This window comes from Salmo salar, chromosome 01, assembly GCF_965601325.2.
Source record: "Salmo salar chromosome 01, fSalSal1, whole genome shotgun sequence".
Taxonomy (NCBI): domain Eukaryota; kingdom Metazoa; phylum Chordata; class Actinopteri; order Salmoniformes; family Salmonidae; genus Salmo; species Salmo salar.
The window spans coordinates 152,750,868-152,769,398 of NC_138291.1; the positions used below are offsets into that span (position 1 = coordinate 152,750,868).

Here is an 18,531-nt window from a genome sequence, read left to right on the forward strand (position 1 = left end):
TATGTCCTTGGTTTAATTTATTTGTTCAAGGGCCTATACATGAGGTTCATTTTACCATATTATCCTGGAGGCATACTTACCAGCCTGGTCTCATAGACTAAACGCAGTGATGTAAAAGTACTTAAGTAAAAATACTTTAGAGTACTACTTTAGTTGTTTTTGGGTGTATTTGTAATTTACTTTACTATTTATAGTTTTTACAACTTTTACTTTTACTTCACTACATTCCTAAAAAAAAATAATGTACTTTTTACTCCATACATTTTCCCTGACACCCAAAAGTACTCATTACATTTTGACAGGAAAATGGTCCAATTCACACATATATCAAGAGAACATCCCTGGTCATCCCTATTGCCTCTGATCTGGTGGACTCACTAAACATAAATGCTTCATTTGTAAATTATGTCTGAGTGTTGGAGTGTGCCCCTGGCTATCCATCAATAAAAAAATTGAAATAAATTGTGCTGTCTGGTTAACATTTACATTTACATTTACATTTGGTTTACTTAATATAAGGAATTTGAAATGGTTTACACTTATACTTTTACTTTTGATACTTAAGTACATTTTTGCAATTTAATTTACTTTTGATACTTAAGTATATTTAAAACCAAATACTTTTAAACTTTTACTCAAGTAGTAGTTTAATGGGTGACTTTCACTTTTACTTGAATAATTTTCTATTAAGGTATCTTTACTTTTACTCAAGTATGACAATTGAGTACTTTTTACACCACTGACTAAACGTAACATAGTATGGTTACAATAAAGATAAGGTTAATTAAGGCAAAAACAAAAGTAGGGTTTTTGGTCAGGGTGGATGGATAGGCATATAACGCGAACATCTAACAACCCAAAGGTTGTGTTCGAATCTCATCACGGACAACTTTAGCTAATTAGCAACTTTTCCACTACTTACTACTTTTTAGCTACTTTGCAACTACTTAGCATGTTTGCTAACCCTCCCCCTAACCTTAACCCTTTAACCTAACTCTTAACCCTAACCTTAACCCCTATCCTAGCTAAAGATTACCACCAAGCTAATGTTAGCGTTAGCCACCTAACGAATGTTAGCCACAACAAATTGAATTTGTAACATATAAGTTTTGCAAATTCGTAACATATTGTACGAATTGAAATTGGTAACATATACAAATTGTAATTCGTAACATATCATATCAAATGGATGACAGACAGCCACAAATGAATACATACCATACAAAACGTAAGATATCATACTAACCATACTGCCGGATGTACGTTTACTATGTCAAGGTTGCAGTCCAACCCATTCATGCACTCATTTGCTTGCTGAAATCTATCCCACCATGACATACTGAACCACCCAGTGGGCTAAAGGGAAAAGAGTATGGCTCGTTTGAGCAGTAAGGCGAAAGAAACTGACTGTAGATGAGAGTCAAGGAGTGCAGTTGGGGGAGGTGCATCTGTGACAGCTGAAAGTCGGACACTGATGTTTTCCAACAGCAAGGCTCAGCGCAATATGGCAGTGTTGCCATTGTTTATAAAAGTTGTTCTTTATAATGTTTAAATAAACATGTCTCCAACGCCCATATCACACAATCACAAACTGAAAATATAAGTGCGTATATTGTACAATCAATATGTGAGAGAGAAGGCCTCAAATATCTCGTCAATTTGTACATATCCACTATATACATGAATTGAGGCAAAGTTGGTTCCTGTTTCAGTCACATCTTTGGTCACATTTGCGTGGGTAAAACAAAAACACCCTAATGATTGGTTGACAATAGAGCCTCCCACAATGTAGGTGATGGCTGCAGGATGAAGTTTGTGAAGAGCAACTGCAGAAACTTGCAATAGAATGAATTCAAAACTTCATGACCTTTGATCCCATGATTTTTATAGTGTTCATGCAGTCGACATGTATGTGCAAGTTGGAGGGGTGGCAAAGTACCCAATTGTCATACTTGAGTAAAAGTCAACATACCTTAATAGAAAATGACTCAAGTTAAAGTGAAAGTCACCCAGTAAAATACTACTTGAGTAAAAGTCTAAATGTATTTGGTTTTAAATATACTTAAGTAAGTTTATTTAAGAAGAATGCCCCTCTCCCCACAGGTGTGATTACTACTTCTGAGGGTTTAGAGCTTGAGGCAGTCACCTCATACAAGTACTTGGTAGTATGGCTAGACGGTACACTGTCCTTTTCTCAGCACATATCAAAGCTGCAGGCTAAAGTTAAATCTAGACTTGGTTTCCTCTATCGTAATCACTCTTTCACCCCAGCTGCCAAACTAACCCTCATTCAGATGACCATCCTACCCATGCTAGATTACAGAGACGTAATTTATAGATCGGCAGGTAAGGGTGCTCTCGAACTGCTAGATGTTCTTTACCTTTCGACCATCAGATTTGCCACCAATGCTCCTTATAGGACACATCACTGCACTCTATACTCCTCTGTAAACAGGTCATCTCTGTATACCCATCGCAAGACCCACTGGTTGATGCTTATTTCAAATAAAATAAAATAAAATTGTATTTGTCACATGCACCAAATACAACATGTGTAGGCCTTACCGTGAAATGCTTACTTACAAGCCCTTAATCAACAGTGCAGTTCAAGAAAGAGTTACGAAAATGTTTACCAAATAAACTAAAGTAAAACATTACAAAGTAACACAATAAAATAACAATAACGAGGCTATATACAGGGGCTACCGATACCGAGTCAATGTGCGGGGGTACAGGTTAGTCGAGGTAATTTGTACATGTAGGTAGGGGTGAAGTGATTCTGCATAGATAATAAACAGTGAGTAGTAGCAGTGTAAAAAAACAAATGGAGGGGGGTTGTCAATGTAAATAATTCGGTGGCCCTTTGGTTAATTGTTCAGCAGTCTTATGGCTTGGGAGTAGAAGCTGTTAAGGATCCTTTTGGTCAAATACTTGGCGCTCCGGGACCGCTTGCCGTGCGGTAGCAGAGAAAACAGTCTGGAGTCTTTGACAATTTTTTGGGCTTTTCTCTGACACTGCCTAGTATATAGGTCCTGGATGGCAGGAAGCTTGGCCCCAGTGATGTACTGGGCCATACTCATTACGCTCTGTAGTACTGGGCCATACTCATGGTCAGATGCTGAGCAGTTACCCTACCAGGCAGCGGTGCAACCGGTCAGGAGGCTCTCGATGGTGCAGCTCTAGAACTTTTTTAGGATCTGGGGACCCATGCCAAATCTTTTCAGTCTCCTGAGGGGGAAAAGGTGTTATCGTGCCCTCTTCACGACTGTCTTGGTGTGCTTGGACCATGATAGTTCGTTGGTGATGTGGACACCAAGGAACTTGAATCTATTGACCCGCTCCACTACAGCCCCATCAATGTTAATGGGGGCCTGTTCAGGCCGCCTTTTCCTGTAGTCCACAATCAGCTCATTTGTCTTGCTCACACTGAGGGAGAGGTTGTTGTCCTGGCACCACACTGCGAAGTCTCTGACCTCCTCCCTATAGACTGTTTCATCGTTGTCGGTGATCAGGCCTACCACTGTTGTGTCGTCAGCAAACTTAATGATGGTGTTGGAGTCGTGTTTGGCAACGCAGTCGTAGGTGAACAGGGCGTACAGGAGGGGACTAAGCACACACCCCTGAGGGGCCCCAGTGTTGATTATCAGCGTAGCAGATGTGTTGTTGCCTACCCTTACCACCTGGGTGTGGCCCATCAGGAAGTCCAGGATCCAGTTGCAGAGGGAGGTGTTTAGTCCCAGGGTCCTTAGCTTAGTGATGAGCTTTGTGGATGCTATGGTGTTGAACATTGAGCTGTAGTCAATGAACAGCATTCCCACATAGGTGTTCCTTTTGTCCAGGTGGGAAAGGGCAGTGTGGCCTGAGAATGAGATTGAGTCATCTGTGGATCTGTTTGGGCGGTATGCGAATAGGAGTGGGTCTAGGGTATCCGGGAAGATTTACATTTACATTTAAGTCATTTAGCAGACGCTCTTATCCAGAGCGACTTACAAATTGGTGCATTCACCTTATGATATCCAGTGGAACAACCACTTTACAATAGTGCATCTAAATCTTTTAAGGGGGGGGTTAGAAGGATTACTTTATCCTATCCTAGGTATTCCTTAAAGAGGTGGGGTTTCAGGTGTCTCCGGAAGGTGGTGATTGACTCCGCTGTCCTGGCGTCGTGTGGGAGCTTGTTCCACCATTGGGGTGCCTGAGCAGCGAACAGTTTTGACTGGGCTGAGCGGGAACTGTTCTTCCTCAGAGGTAGGGGGGCCAGCAGGCCAGAGGTGGATGAACGCAGTGCCCTTGTTTGGGTGTAGGGCCTGATCAGAGCCTGAAGGTACGGAGGTGCCGTTCCCTTCACAGCTCCGTAGGCAAGCACCATGGTCTTGTAGCGGATGCGAGCTTCAACTGGAAGCCAGTGGAGAGAGCGGAGGAGCGGGGTGACGTGAGAGAACTTGGGAAGGTTGAACACCAGACGGGCTGCGGCGTTCTGGATGAGTTGTAGGGGTTTAATGGCACAGGCAGGGAGCCCAGGCAACAGCGAGTTACAGTAATCCAGACGGGAGATGACAAGTGCCTGGATTAGGACCTGCGCCGCTTCCTGTGTGAGGCAGGGTCGTACTCTGCGAATGTTGTAGAGCATGAACCTACAGGATCGGGTCACCGCCTTGATGTTAGTGGAGAACGACAGGGTGTTGTCCAGGATCACGCCAAGGTTCTTAGCACTCTGGGAGGAGGACACAAGGGAGTTGTCAACCGTGATGGCGAGATCATGGAACGGGCAGTCCTTCCCCGGGAGGAAGAGCAGCTCCGTCTTGCCGAGGTTCAGCTTGAGCTGGTGATCCGTCATCCACACTGATATGTCTGACAGACATGCAGAGATGCGATTCGCCGCCTGGTTATCAGAAGGGGGAAAGGAGAAGATTAATTGTGTGTCGTCTGCATAGCAATGATAGGAGAGACCATGTGAGGATATGACAGAGCCAAGTGACTTGGTGTATAGCGAGAATAGGAGAGGGCCTAGAACAGAGCCCTGGGGGACACCATTGGTGAGAGCGCATGGTGCGGAGACAGATTCTCGCCACGTTGAATGATGATGAACAAGATGCTATTGATGATCTTTCAAAGCACTTCATGGCTACCGACGTGAGTGCTACGAGGCGGTAATCATTTAGGCAGGTTACCTTCGCTTCCTTGGGCACAGGGACTATAGTGGTCTGTTTGAAACATGTAGGTATTATAGACTCAGTCAGGGAGAGTTTTAAAATGTCAGTGAAGACACTTGCCAGTTGGTCCACGCATGCTTTGAGTACACGTCCCGGTAATCCGTCTGGCCCCGCAGCTTTCTGAATGTTGACCTGTTTAAAGGTCTTGCTTACATCGGCTACCGAGAGCGTAATCACACAGTCATCCAGAACAGCAGGTGCTCTCATGCATGCTTCAGTGTTGCTTGCCTCGAAGCGAGCATAAAATACATTTAGCTCATCTGGTAGTCTCGCGTCACTGGGCAGCTCGTGGCTGGGTTTCCCTTTGAAGTCCGCAATAGTTTTCAAGCCCTGTCACATCTGATGAGCGTCAGAGCCGGTGTAGTAGGATTCAATCTTAATCCTGTATTGACGCTTTGCTTGTTTGATGGTTCATCTGAGGGCATAGCAGGATTTCTTATAAGCATCCAGATTAGTGTGCTGCTCCTTGAAAGCAGCAGCTCTTGCCTTTAGCTCGATGCAGATGTTGCCTGTAATCCATGGGTTCTGGTTGGGATATGTACGTACAGTCACTGTAGGGACGACGTCGTCGATGCACTTATTGATGAAGCCGATGACGGAGGTGGTATACTCCTCAATGTATACTTCTTTATAAAACCCTCTTAGGCCTCACTCCCCCCTATCTGAGATATCTACTGCAGCCCTCATCCTCCACATACAACACCTGTTCTGCCAGTCACATTCTGATAAAGGTCCCCAAAGCACAGACATCCCTGGGTCGCTCGTCTTTTCAGCACTGCAGCTGGCGACTGGAATGAGCTGAAACAAACACTCAAACTGGACAGTTTTATCTCAATCTCTTCATTCAAAGACTCAAACATGGACACACTTACTGACAGATGTGGCTGCATTGCGTGATGTATTGTTGTCTCTACCTTCTTGCCCTTTGTGCTGTTGTCTGTGCCCAATAATGTTTGAACCATGTTTTGTGCTGCTGCCATGTTGTGTTGCTACCATGTTGTTGTCATGTTGTGTTGCTACCATGCTGTGTTGTCATGTGTTGCTGCCTTGCTATGTTGCTGTCTTAGGTCTCTCTTTATGTAGTGTTGTCTCTCTTGTCGTGATGTGTGTTTTGTCCTATATTTAAAAAATATATTTATTTTTTTATCCCTGCCCCCGTCCCTGCAGGAGGCCTTTTGCCTTTTGGTAGGCCATCATTGTAAATAAGAATTTGTTCTTAACTGACTTGCCTAGTTAAATAAAGGTTAAATAAATAAATAAAAAGTATCAAAAGTAAATGTAATTGATAAAATGTACTTAAGTATCAAAAGTAAAAGCATAAATCATTTAAAGTTCCTTATTTTAAGCAAACCAGGGGCACACTCTAACACTCAGACATAATTTACAAACAAAGCATTTGTGTTTTGTGAGTCCTCCAGATCAGAGCCAGTAGATTACCATGGATGTTCTCTTGATAAGTGTGTGAATTGGACCGTTTTCCTGCCCTGACAAGAATTCGAAACATAACAAGTACTTTTAGGTGTCAGGGAAAATGTATGGTGTAAAAAATACATTATTTTCTTTAGGAATGTACTGAAGTAAAAGTAAGTTGTCAAAAATAAAAATAGTAAAGTAAAGTACAGACACAAAAAGAACCGACTTAAGTAGTACTTGAAAGTATTTTTACTTAAGTAATGTACACCACTGCAAATTGGACCATTTTTATCCCCATAATGCAACACACTTTGAATGGCAGTTCCCACGATGGTCACCGAATTGACAAAGGTGTTACGCTCGAACACGCCCAGTGTGTCCCAGGTATGGAAGTGCGGTGAAAATAAGTGTCCCCCCACAAGAACGAAACGTCAAGAGAAAACACAATGACGTCATATCATGCGCCGACGCAGGATTCTTACGTGCAGATTCTCACGTGTTTCAAAAATGTCTGCTTTCTGTGTTGTTGTCATGTTCTGAGTTGCTGATTCATTGGCAAGCACCATTCGTTTTTTAAATATTCAAAAGTTAAACAAGTTAACGGTGCAGATACTTATCGCAATGTCTCAAAGAAAGAAGAATCTGATGAAAAAAAGAGACACATTGTCCACCGGGAGCCTGACGAGTCGGATGGTGGGGACTTCGAAGTTGCTGCTAAAGTTATGGACGATGATTCTGTAAGAACCATTTCATGTTTGTTATTGTAGCTAGGTAAACAATTTGCTCTAGTAAATTGAGCAAACTTATGTAAGTCTACCTGCTATGAATTTACTTAGCTAGCTAACATGCTAACTAGGCAGATAGCATTGGATGTCAACTTGTCTCGAGTACTTGGCTCAGGGTGTAAATGTTCCGTTTTGCAACTAAAACGAGAGTTTCTATTGGACAAATTCAGGTAGGTCCCGCTCCGTTTAATAAACGTTTTACAACAGAGACCATCGGGGTTGTCACTAGTTGCAACAAAGTCAAAATTGTCTTTTGTAAAAACTTATGAAACAAATATTTTTGTTGTTGTCAGGATTTAAGTTTAGGCATAAGGTTAGCATTGTGGTTGGGGTTAATTCTAGGGTTATGTTTAAAATCAGATCGTATGAAGAGAGATTGTAGAAATAGGTGGGGTTTAGCCATTTGTGGCTGTGTAAACTAGTGACGACCCAGAATCAGCGTAATAAATACGCCTCTTTTGTGGGTCTCTGTAATGTCAGGTCTAGAATTGATTTAATGCCAATTACATGAGAAAATATTAAAGTCATGCTAGATTTGGTTTTGAGTGGGATATGATTATGAGCTTATCCATCTCCAAAATGGAAATGTCATGTTATTTAATGTAATCTGTTTTTCAGCCTGAATGAAAGTTACCTCGGTTCCCTGGAGCTTCATCAGAGTGCCTGTCTGATGTGAAACCTGACACCAGGGAGCTGGTCAGAGCTCAGAAGAAAAATAAGTCTGGGGGCTTCCAGTCCATGGGTAAGAAATTGTGGTAGGCTTACCTGTAGGCCATCTTTTTGAGACAATTAAAGATTTTATACAGCAATGTGTCCTGTGTATATCCTAACAGCCATATTTTGGTAATTGCAGGTCTCAGTTACCTGTTTTTAAAGGGGTCATGAAGAAGGGCTACAAAGTCCCTACTCCAATCCAGAGAAAGGTATGCCAATGCCCTTGGATCTTTACATTTCACTGATATATCAGCTAGATTATTTACAAGACCGCTCTCCTCCTTTCAGACTATCCCAGTGATTCTAGATGGCAAGGACATGGTTGCCATGGCAAGGACAGGCAGTGGGAAGACAGCTGCGTTCTTGGTGCCCATGTTTGAGAAGCTGAAGGCCCCCCAGGCCCAGACAGGGGCCAGGCTCTCATTCAGCAGGTTTTTAAGGCCCAAAGAGTTGTCTGCTTCATGTTTTCATTTTTGCATTGAAAAAACATTGCCATATTGGTAACGTCACAGCCCTAACATAACTTTTTTTATTTAACCTTTTTTATTTTTTACTTTATGTAAATGGGGTTAATCTTTGTCATTTTTTTAGGTATAGTATGTTTTGTTCATTGGGCAGTACCAGAAAATAGTAACTACATTCATTTTATTGTGTTTCAGTTGGGCCTTAAGACTGCTTTGATCCTTGGTGGAGACAGGTATTATTAATTAAATCTTCAGTCTTGTTGTGTTAAATTGTTATTGTGCGTTCGAGCATCAACTGAACGTCTTGTTTCTTTTCAGAATGGATGATCAGTTTGCTGCACTTCATGAGAACCCAGACATGTATGTACAATATGGTCTTCACAATGTACTGCTGTAATTTGCTATAATGCAATTTTAAATTATAATAAGGTTGTAGTTTTTGTTGTTCTGTGCTGTTGATTTGAGTTAAGTCTTCTGTCTACAGAATTATTGGTACCCCAGGTCGTCTGATGCACGTTGTCATGGAGATGAACCTGAAGCTACAGAGCGTGGAGTACGTTGTGTTTGACGAGGCGGACAGGCTGTTTGAGATGGGCTTTGCTGACCAGCTCCAGGAGATCATCCGGAGGCTTCCAGACAACAGACAGACACTACTGTTCTCCTCCACCCTGCCCAAACTACTGGTGGAGTTTGCTAGAGCTGGTAAGCCCAGCCACAACATCCCTTCAATGGCAATATAAAGCCCACCCATAACCTATGCCTTCTTGTGCAGCCTTTTGATATTGAGTTGTATACAAGGCAAGATGTGTAGTGCTCTGAAAGGATTGTGTTTTGTGCAGGGTTGACAGAGCCGGTGCTGATTCGTCTGGACGTGGACAGCAAGCTGAGTGAGCTGCTGAAGGTCAAGCTAAAAGACTCGCTAAAACTCACATTCACACAATTTGAAGTTTGGTTTCACTCAGTTGGAATCCCTTAAAGTGTTGAAATGTGAAACCTGTGTTTGATTCAATGACATAATATAAAAGTTGTAGCATAACATTGTATTTTCTTCTCTCCCAGCTGTCGTTCTTCCACCTGAAGATGGATGATAAGCCGGCTCTGCTTCTCCACCTGCTGAGGAATGTGGCGAAGCCCCAGGAGCAGACAGTAGTCTTTGTTGCCACCAAACACCATGTGGAGTACCTCAAAGAGGTGAGAGCCTCGTGAATAGAAGGAGAAGCTAGTCATTGAATACGGTTTGGTTGTCCTCAGCCTTGTACCTTTAAACAAGTTTTGAGGGTAACACAGAGTTACATTATGTTTAGCTGCTGTCCTCTGAGGGCGTGGAGTGTGCCTACATCTACAGTGCCCTGGACCAGACTGCCAGGAAGATCAACATTGGTCAATTTGTCCACCGCAAGGCCAAATTGTTACAGACGTGGCTGCTCGCGGTATAGACATCCCCCTGCTGGACAATGTCATCAACTACAACTTCCCCTCCAAAGCCAAGCTCTACCTGCACAGAGTTGGTGGGTAACACAAACAGGGGGAGCATTAGAACTATAATATGGCCAACATACTGTTTTAGGTTATCTTGAATTGTAACTTATGTACGTTGGAAAGAAAGGCCAATGACAACCATCTGAGTCAATAAAATATAGTGTAATGAAATACACCTTCCTCACCATTGTTGTCTCATCTCTGGTTTTTCAACCCCAGGTCGAGTGGCACCCACAGGCCGCAGTGGCGCTGCCTACAGCCTGGTGTGTACAGATGAGATACCTTTTGTCTTTGACCTCTATTTCTTCCTGGGGAGACCCCTTCAGCTGGCTACACCTGACCATCAACAAGGTATCAGCACTGGACATAAACATGTTATACACAGTGTGAGGGAATGGACCCATTGCTCACCCCTGCAGTTGTCTTGTCACATTTGTTTTCTGTCATGGATACTCAATTCTCGTGCTTACTTTCATATATTTCTGTCTCTGTCCCTTCCTCGTGCCTCTCACTCACTCTATCACTCTCTTTCTCCATCTCCTCTTAATTTCTATGTTTCTCTCCTTCCAGAGTCGGACGGTGTGTTTGGTCGTGTTCCCCAGAGCATCCTGGATGATGAGTCCCAGCTGATCACGGCCCATGAGAACTCTCATGACCTGCAGAACCTGCGCCGCATAGCGGACAACGCCTACAAGCAGTACATCAAGTCCCGGCCCATGCCCTCACCAGAATCCTTTAAACGGGTCAAGAACACAGAGCTACCCAGCATGGCTGTCCACCCACTGTTAGGTCAGTAAAGGTGTCCGCATCAGAAACACTTCGGAACAGTTTGTGCATATATTATGACGACGTTTTGGTTGTCGGCAAGGGGTTTTCCGGCTGTTCATGTACAATTTGTATTTTCTTAGGCAAGCTGAATTTCGGTATCCAAGTCTACGCCCCTTCGTCGGTCATTGGTCAACAGTAGGGATTCTTCAATTATGTATTTGTTGACATTCAATGATAGACGACTTGTTTTCATGCAAAGTTTTTCACTTGAGAAATACTGCACTAAAACATCTTAGATGTAAAATTCCACAACTAAGATCTTGGAAAAAAATGTCAGAATGAATAAACGTCAGAATTAATGACCGATTTCTTGTCTTATCTAGTTTGAGGAATTCTATACTGACTACGGCATTCCAATATGTTTTTCAAGCGGCCTTTTAAGAGAATATGCGAGCACACTCGTTGGGCCTTTAGATGACTGACCTATTCACTACTTTACCAGTGCACTTTAATGTGGGATATTACATCAATGAAGTTACTGTCTCAGTGGATCCTCATCAGATCTAGGGTTCTCGTGAAAATCACACACATATGCTCCCTTACTCTTGCTATGATATTAACCCACAATGCTTTGGTCTATTTTCAGGGTCAGGCTTAGAGAAAATGGAACTGGAGCGCCTTCAAATGGTGGCCTGCATTAAGGGCTACAAGGCTAAAGCTGTGAGTTTAGATCGGAAATGCATATCGGAAGCTATTCTCTATGAATGAATGACTAACCTGTAGTAATACTGTTTAAACGACCACAGCACTTTTTCTCCAGACAATCTTTGAGACCAGCTCGAACAGCAAGACCAACGCCAGCATGGTGACGCTTGCCAAGCGTTCTAGGGACACACGGCTGGTGGATAATTTGGTTCTGGCTGCAGACGGCAGGTATCATGTTCCTGTCACTGCTCTGCCCTCCACATGACAGACCAGGAGGACAGTGAAGAGGAGGACCTTCAGGTTAGCACTTATACTCTAAGTATCCATCTACCTGGTATAAAACCTAGCATGTACGTGTTCCATTGCAAGTCAACAATAGTGTATAGCACCACCACAGACAAGGTAGTATCATATGACCAATTATGCTGTACTTCTGTCATTTCTCCACCAGGGGGTGTTCTCTGAGGTAGTGGGGGGAAGCGGAGGAAGCCACAGGATGACGGCGAGGCAGAGAGGCCAGACAGTAAGAAGACCAAACAGACTGGCCGCGATGAGAACTACAGACCCAAAGACTTCAACTCTGAGAGAGGGTATGAGAAAGGCTGACTACACAGTCCTTTCTGCTTTACACAATACCAAAATAGTCATTCTATGAATGTGGGATAATGGTGATATAACTCAGTGTTGGTTTGCAGACTGAGCCTGGGAACAGAAGGCACAACGTTTGAGCAGCATGCTTCTACTGCTGTACTGGACCTGATGGGAGACGAAGGAGACAGACTCAACCAGCACAAACACATGATGAAGTGGTAAGAAGGAACACCATGACACACACACACCATGCAACCTCAGTGACATATAAATCATCTCTCTGCAGGGATCGCAAGAGAAAGCGCTTCGTCTAAGAAACAGGAAAGGAGGCAGGCCAGAAGAAGAAGAGAACAGAGATGGGACAGATGAACAAGAAGAACTTGTATCCTTTTTGTCATCTCAAACTGATCTTTACTGATGAAAGCTATTAATAAGGAAATTCCAACACCCTCAGCTTATTGTGTATACTGGTAACTCCTCACTTGTAATTGTACCACTGCAGTGTTATAAGGGTGTTTTATTTCCTTGACCCTGTTTCTCAGCTATGAAGAGGGGAAGAAGAAGTACAAGGTGGATGACGGAGGGGGTGGAGATTCAGATGGCGAGACTGGAGGCAGAGGGAGGAGGGGTGGAGGTAGGAGTGCACTTCATCAGAAGGCTCTAGCTAGAGTTTGTGATGGTATGATGTGGGGTCTGTAAGTAAAGCAGACATTGACATCCCTTTGGGACATTCTCCAAGCTCGTCTTTGGGCTCTACTACTACCTAAGATCTATTCCAAAACACTTAGTAAAAACAAGAGCAATGTCCAGTTTGATGTACTTTCAAAATTGCTATGTTTCTTTCAGTACAGCATGATGAAATAATGCAAAACAATTGAAATGCTGCCCTTCTCTAACCCTGTCTCCCTCCCCTCTCTTGCAGGCCAGACCGGGGCCGAGGTGGCCCATCCCGCGGGCCCAACTCCCAGCCCCTGGGTCCCCCAGGCCAGCAGAGGGGTGGTGGCTCCCGGGGCCCATGCTCAGAGCTGAAGAACGGTGACCAGATCCTAAAGCAGCTCAAGAAGACAGAAAAACAGAGGTTCTTGCAGAGTGGTGGCTTGAAGAAGCTCCCGGGCAAGGGCAAGCACCGCCTTAATGACCAGAAGAAGTCTGGCTTTGGCCGTGGTGTCCACAAGAAGGGCAAGATGAACAAGAGACTGTGAGGGAGGGGGTGATGAATAGATGAGGTATGTGGGAAAAGAGGTAGTGAGAGTTGGAAGAATCGGCAAAGAGATGAGGCAATGGATGGAGAAGCTTATGATCCCAAGTTGGAGGGATATGGTGGGTGGATGTCAATAGTTTAAAGTTGCCTTCCTCTCCATGACCCCCCTCCTCCATCTGGACTGGTCGGTCAGTGCATATGTAGGAAGAGAAACAAGCCGAGAAAGCCATTTGAGACAATTGAGATGCACCCTAACCCAAAGGGTGCTTGCAGAGCTTTGTGTATGGCACCGCAGTGTGGTGTCATGGTAAGATCCGTGTCCACATTTTCTGTGCCCCTAACCTGGATGCGGACAGTGCATGACGGCTAGAGCGATTGAAACTTGTATTTTACAGATCTATTTGCATCATAACTTATCCAGATGTATTGGTATTTCAATATATTTGTTTGTGTATATTATTAATTCAAAGCTAAACAGTGATTGTGTTATTTGTGACTGTCATTCTTTATTATAAAGACCTAGGAGGAGCAGAGAAACTCATGACAGTAGGTTATACAAAGCTGCCCATTGAGCAGTGTGAAATTCATTCCTGTTTTTGCTGGGCAGTCGAACAGTTCGATGAGGTCAACCACATTTGTGCAAAGAATAACCTGCCAGTCTACCAGAAGGTGTCAGTAAAGCCTAGAGAGAGGTCTGCCAGAGGAGCTTGGGTCACTACCAACATGTTTTCATTTCAGACATCTGTATTCATTTGACCCAGCTGACAGCGGAGCAACCAGAGGGGTGTTGAGAGATTGACTCCGGGACAAGAGTGTGGTGGAGATGGAGGGTCACTAGAATAAGGAGAATTGGGGAACGTTTCTGTCAGCAAAGAGCCACAAAGCCAACGTCCCGCCTCCCGTCGCTCGGCTCTAAGATAGCTGTGTTCTAAATACTTAACAGGACGTGTTTGGGAAAGGGCTTTATAGTAGAGGGAAAAGTAATATACATGATCAAAACTCTTTCCTCAAAACATGTTTTTTTTTCTTATTATATTTTAATATACTACAAAAGTATTCATTTCCTAAATTAATACACTAAAATCTACATTAGTTAAATACAGTCAGTATGTTTTTTGCAGATCATTTTTTCCATATCCAATTGTTTTTGTTGACTGTAGCCAACTTTGCATACAGCATAATTTATGTACAGAATGTGTGAAGTTGAACAAACTTACCAAACCTATTTTCTGTGGTCCCTCTTTGAACTTTACAGGAAAAATATATATATATATAAGCTTACCCTAAACCTAAAAACAAGGTCAGAGATGCAGTGTGTTTTGAAGTCCTGCCGTTGTACTGCAGAGCAAGTGAGCTGACGTGACTGGAGAAACACTCCATCTGGATGTGGTTAGATGCAAGTTGTTTCATGATATGTCTACATGCTATCACACGTTATCTATGGTCAAAGTTATCTGTAGGCCAGCTCTGCTGGAATGAACATTTGTGGCTTCCATTTCTGTTTGTGAATTTACGCAATGTAAATGAAGACGGCTGCTAGGTACAGTGCCTTTGGAAAATATTCTCACCCCGTGACTTTATCCACCTTTTTGTTGTGTTACAGCCTGAATTTAAAATGTATTCAATTACCAAAAAAAGTCACTGGCCTACACACACAATACCCCATAATGTCAAAGTAGAATCATGTTGTTATTATTATTTTACATTTGTACAAATTAATTACAAATGAGAAGCTGAAATGTATTGGGTCAATAAGTATTCAACCCCTTTGTTAGGGCAAGCCTAAAAACATTCAGGAGTAAAATTGTGCTTAATAAGTTGTATGGACTCACTCGGTGTGAAATAATGGTGTTTAACGTGATTTTTGAATGACTACCTCATATCTGTACCCCACACATACAATTATCTGTAAGCTTAATTGTAAAGATTCAACCACAAATACCAGGTAGGTTTTCCAATGCCTTGCAAAGAAGGTAAAGCTATTTTGTAGGCAAACTGAATGCGCACAACAGTAAACACATAATCTCATAGATAACCTCACCTGAATACCATACCATAAATGCATTTAATAAATAAAGATCTTTAGGGTTACGGTATATTTTGGAGTGTTATACATTTTCATAAACAATGTGGTAGTGGTAGATGGGTAAAAAAAAAAAAAGCAGACAATGAATATCCCTTTGAGCAGGATGAAGTTATTAATTACACTGAATGGCGTATGAATACACCCAGTCACTACAAATATACAAGTCGTCCTTCCTAACTCAGTTGCCAGAGAGTATAAGGTAACCACTCGGGGATTTCACTGAGGCAAATGGTGACTTTAAAACAATTAGAGTTTAATGGCTGTAATAGGAGAAAACAGGCTGGATCAACAACATAGTTACTCCACAATGCTAACAAAGTTGACAGGGAAAAGAAGGAAGCCTGTAGCGAATTAAAAATATTTCATAACGTGCACCCTGTTTGCAAAAAGGCACAAAAGTAATACTGGTAAAAATGTAGCAAAGGAAATGTTTTTCTTGAGACAAATCCAATCCAATACTTTTTTATTATTATTATACCTTTATTTCAACAAGAAACACAGACTGAGACCAAGGTCTCTTTTACAGCTGTGCACTGCGTATACATGTTTACACATACAGTTTAGGTACAATGATTAAGAAACTACACAAGACAAAACGATCACAGATAACAAAAAAATACAGCAACATATTACATTTACACTATTCCCCTAACAGCACAAGAACTTGCATTACCCGAAACAGTTACAAGCAATACAAAGAATATACCTGCCGAATATGACAGGTATAGATAGACCTTACAGTGACATGCTTACTTACAAGCCCGAACCACCAATGCAGTTTACTGAATACCACTCTCTATATTTTCAAGCATAGTGGTGGCTGCATCATGTTACTGGTATGTTAGTAATCATTAAGGACTGGGGAGTTTTTCAGGATAAAAAATAAATGTAATGGAGCTAACCATAGGAAAAATCCTAGAAGAAATCTGGTTCAGTCTGCTTTCCAACAGACACTAGAAGATGAATTCACTTTTCAGCAGGTCAATAGACAAGTATACACTCAAGTTGCTTACCAAGAAGACAATGAATGTCCCTGAGTGGCCGAGTTACAGTTTTGACTTAACCCTTGTGTGGTGTTCATGTTTTTGTTATTCAGCCAATGTTCGCGGGTCTGATGGACCCACAGCATTATCAACTCAAATGTTATTTGTCAAATGTGTATACATGTTTACAACAGGTATAGATAGACCTTACAGTGAAATGCTTACTTACAAGCCCGAACCAGCAATGCAGTTATAAAAATACACAATAATGAAAGAATAAGAAAAGTAACAAATAATTAAAAAGCAGCAGTAAAATAACAATAGTGAGGCTATATAAAGGGGATACGGGTACAGAGTCAATGTGCGGGGGCACCGGTTAGTCGAGGTAATTGAGGTAATATGTACGTGTAAGTAGAGTTATTAAAGTGACTGCATAGATATTAACAGAGAGTAGCAACGGGGGGGCAATGCAAATAGTCTGGGTAGCCATTTGATTAGATGTTCAGGAGTCTTATGGCTTGGGGGTAGAAGCTGTTTAGAAGCCTCTTGGACCTAGACTTGGCGCTCCGGTACCGCTTGCCGTGCGGTAGCAGAGAGAACAGTTTATGACTAGGGTGGCTGAAGTCTTTGACAATTTTTTGGGCCTTCCTCTGACACGCCTGGTCCAGAGGTCCTGGATGGCAGGAGGCTTGGCCCCAACTATGTACTGGGCTGTACGCACTAACCTCTGTAGTGCCTTGTGGTCGGAGGCCGAGCAGTTGCCATACCAGGCAGTGATGCAACCAGTCAGGATGCTCTCGATGGTGCAGCTGTAGAACCTTTTGAGAATCTGAGGACCCATGCCAAATCTTTTCAGTCTCCTGAGGGGGAATATGTTTTGTCATGCCCTCTTCACGACTGTCTTGGTGTGATGTTAGTTTGTTGGTGACGTGGACACCAAGGAACTAGAAGCTCTCAACCTGCTCCACTACAGCCCTGTCGATGAGAATGGGGGCGTGCTCGGTCCTACCCTTCCTGTAGTCCAGAATCATCTCCTTTGTCTTGATCACGTTGAGGGAGAAGTTGTTGTCCTGGCACTACACGACCAAGCCTCTGACCTCCCTATAGTCTGTCTCGTCGTTGTCGGTGATCAGGCCTACCACTGTTGTGTCATTGGCAAACTTAATTTACATTTACATTTTACATTTTAGTCATTTAGCAGACGCTCTTATCCAGAGCGACTTACAAATTGGTGCATTCACCTTATAATATCCAGTGGAACAACCACTTTACAATAGTGCATCTAAATCTTTTAAGGGGGGGGGGGTTAGAAGGATTACTTTATCCTATCCCAGGTATTCCTTGAAGAGGTGGGGTTTCAGGTGTCTCCGGAAGGTGGTGATTGACTCCGCTGTCCTGGCGTCGTGAGGGAGCTTGTTCCACCATTGGGGTGCCAGAGCAGCGAACAGTTTTGACTGGGCTGAGCGGGAACTGTGCTTCCTCAGAGGTAGGGAGGCGAGCAGGCCAGAGGTGGATGAACGGAGTGCCCTTGTTTGGGTGTAGGGCCTGATCAGAGCCTGAAGGTACGGAGGTGCCGTTCCCCTCACAGCTCCGTAGGCAAGCACCATGGTCTTGTAGCGGATGCGAGCTTCGACTGGAAGCCAGTGGAGAGAGCGGAGGAGCGGGGTGACGTGAGAGAACTTGGGAAGGTTGAACACCAGACGGGCTGCGGCGTTCTGGATGAGTTGTAGGGGTTTAATGGCACAGGCAGGGAGCCCAGCCAACAGCGAGTTGCAATAATCCAGACGGGAGATGACAAGTGCCTGGATTAGGACCTGCGACGCTTCCTGTGTGAGGCAGGGTCGTACTCTGTGAATGTTGTAGAGCATGAACCTACAGGATCGGGTCACCGCCTTGATGTTGGTGGAGAACGACAGGGTGTTGTCCAGGGTCACGCCAAGGCTCTTAGCACTCTGGGAGGAGGACACAAGGGATTTGTCAACCGTGATGGCGAGATCATGGAACGGGCAGTCCTTCCCCGGGAGGAAGAGCAGCTCCGTCTTGCCGAGGTTCAGCTTGAGGTGGTGATCCGTCATCCACACTGATATGTCTGCCAGACATGCAGAGATGCGATTCGCCACCTGGTTGTC

At 43.4% G+C, this 18,531-nt stretch overlaps 1 pseudogene across 1 annotated transcript; it reads left to right on the forward strand.

Annotated features, from left to right (window-relative positions):
- The first annotated feature begins 6,956 nt into the window (after window positions 1–6,956).
- LOC106566186 (ATP-dependent RNA helicase DDX54-like) lies at window positions 6,957–15,154 on the forward strand (annotated as a pseudogene). Its single transcript, XR_014392124.1, has 20 exons — window positions 6,957–7,010; window positions 7,187–7,363; window positions 8,030–8,163; window positions 8,265–8,334; window positions 8,414–8,577; window positions 8,757–8,822; window positions 8,908–8,949; window positions 9,074–9,291; window positions 9,429–9,490; window positions 9,649–9,780; window positions 9,894–10,097; window positions 10,288–10,419; window positions 10,639–10,857; window positions 11,483–11,556; window positions 11,657–11,841; window positions 11,993–12,131; window positions 12,237–12,350; window positions 12,419–12,514; window positions 12,675–12,778; window positions 13,051–15,154. The product of XR_014392124.1 is annotated as an ATP-dependent RNA helicase DDX54-like (transcript).
- Window positions 15,155–18,531: the final 3,377 nt, after the last annotated feature.